The sequence below is a fragment of the Penaeus chinensis genome, chromosome 18, assembly GCF_019202785.1.
Source record: "Penaeus chinensis breed Huanghai No. 1 chromosome 18, ASM1920278v2, whole genome shotgun sequence".
Lineage (NCBI taxonomy): Eukaryota > Metazoa > Arthropoda > Malacostraca > Decapoda > Penaeidae > Penaeus > Penaeus chinensis.
In genome coordinates this window covers 28,272,210-28,274,709 of record NC_061836.1, presented here as the reverse complement: position 1 = coordinate 28,274,709, position 2,500 = coordinate 28,272,210, and the positions used below count along the sequence as shown (strand labels likewise).

The following is a 2,500-nucleotide window of genomic DNA, read 5'->3' as shown; positions in this document are numbered from 1 at the left end:
GATGATGATAATGATGAGGATGATGATGATGATGGTGCTAGTGAGAATAAGGTGATGACGATGGTGATGATGATTATGATGCTTATGAGGATGAGGATGATAATGGCGATGGTGATGATGCTAGTGAGGATGATGATGATGATAATGGCGATAATGATGATGATCCTAGTAATGATGATAATGAGGATGATGATGATGGTGATGATGATGGTGATAATGATGGTGTTGGTGATTATACTAGTAGGAATGATGATAATGATGATGATGAGGACGTTAACAATGATAAATATAATAATAGATATATAAATAGATAAACAAATAACCAACAAATAAAACTCAAACACAAAACTAGCAAAAAAAACAAAAAAAAAAAAAAAAAAAAAAAGCTAATGCAGAATCCGGCTAAACAGAGCACAAAACTCGGCTTATTAAGCAAAGTACGTCGGTTGCAGAGTCAGCTATTACACTCGAGGGCTGACGATGGTGCCAAGCTGACGGAGACCGGGGCTGACAGATCAAGGCAGAACAGCTGACCAGCGGATGGGCTTTTTTTTTTTTTTTTTTTTTTTTTTTTTTTTTTTTTTTTCTCGAATCTTTCACCTGTTATCGTCTTTTTCTCTTTTTCTCTTTTCTTTTTCTTTTTTTCATCTTTATCTTTCTTTTTCTCTATTTTTCTCTTTCTTTTTCGCTATCGTTATCATTATCATTATCATTATCTTTCTCTTTTCGTTTTTCTCTTTCTCTTTCTTTCTCCTCTCTCTCTCTCTCTCTCTCTCTCTCTCTCTCTCTCTCTCTCTCTCTCTCTCTCTCTCTCTCTCTCTCTCTCTCTCTCTCTCTCTTTCTCTCTCTCCCTCTCTCCCTCAATTATTTTATTTATTTATTTTTTCCTTTGCGTGTAGGGTAAGATCTCATTAGCATAATGTTGCCCCCTCCCCCCCGAAAAAAATAAATGCGTAATTTTTGTAGTTGTTAATATTATCATTGGATGCAATGTTGCTTCGTGCAGACTTTTTTTTCTGTTTGAGCTTTTTTTGTGTTTTTTTTTCTTTTCTTTCCTCTTTTCGTTTTTGTTTTTTTTATTGTTTATTTTCTCCCTTTTATCGTTTTTCTTTTTTTCTTTTCTTTTCTTTGCTTTGCTTTTTGTTTTTCCTTTTGTTCTTTTATTTTATTTTATTTTCTCCTTTCTTTCTGTCTTTTCTTTTTCCTTCTTTCTTTTCTTTTATTTTCTCCTTTCTTTTTGTTCTTTTCTCCTTCTTTCTGTTTTTCATTTTTTTCATTTTCTTTTCACTTCTTTCATTTCTTTCTTTTCTGGTTTTATTTCTTTCTTTAATTCGGTGTCCATATTTTTTTTTTTTTTTTTCTTTTCTTTTTCTTTATATTTTCTTTTCCTTTCTTTTCTTTTCCTCTTCTCTCTTTCATCTCTTAATTTGTTTTCTCTCCTCCTATCTTCCTTTCTACCTTTCTTTCTTTCTCGTTTAGTCTTGTCTCTTGTTTTTTTTTTTTTTTTTTTTTTTTTTTTTTTTTTTTTTTGCTTTGTTTACGGATTATTCTCCTTTCTATAACTTCTTCGCTTAAAAAGAAAATAATAATAATATCATAAGTTGAAATACCGAAAAGTGATCAATGTTATCAAAGCGCGACGTCATTACTCTATAAATCAAAGCATGGAAAAATGACAAATATGATGTATGTTTTCTTTAATTCAAAAAAAGAAAGTGTGAAAAACCGTGTCATTTTCCCCAATTCCGTTTTCTATCGTTTGGCGAAGGAGATAGCGGGGCGTATGTAAGGACCTGCAAACCGTTATATATTTTATTTTTTTACTTTTCCGTCTCATTTTCGTATCGATCACATGCAGAAAAACACGTAAATACACGTTCACGCTCGCACACACACGCAAACGCACGCAAACGCACTCAAACGCACGCAAACACGCAAACGCACGCAAACATACGGACACACATACAAACGAACACACGCACACACGTGTTTGTTTGCCTGTTAATATGTATTTGTATATATCGACGTGTATATATTGTGCGTTTTTTTCGAATTTATCGATATATATATCCTGAAACGCATTGCAAAAATTGAATATCGAGTTCTCAGATCTGCACGTGAATGCTTGTACTTGCATTGCATGAGCTTGCAAGCGCATCGTCTGAAGATGCAAGCCTTAACATCTCCACCACCGTGCCTGTAGTGAATTCGCTTTCTCAGCCTTTTCAATAAACTCTATAGAAATAATCGATAATGAAACAGCTTTTTGAATGCCACTTAGTTTAATTAGCGCATGGTGATAATGATGCTTCAGAATGCATGATATGTTTCATTATCTTAATCACTATTGTTATTATTGATAGCACCGTGTATTTTATCATTATCGTGTTTATTTTTATGATTGTTGTTAGTATGATCACTATCATCATCATTATCATTGTCCTTATCATTATCATCGTCACTATCACTATATTATTGATATTATGATCATTTGAAGATA

At 32.8% G+C, this 2,500-nt stretch overlaps 1 protein-coding gene across 1 annotated transcript in view; it reads left to right on the top strand.

Annotated features, from left to right (window-relative positions):
• Positions 1-2,500, top strand: part of LOC125034434 — a 53,425-nt gene that overhangs the window by 49,996 nt on the left and 929 nt on the right. The gene's annotated exons all lie outside the window — the stretch shown is intronic.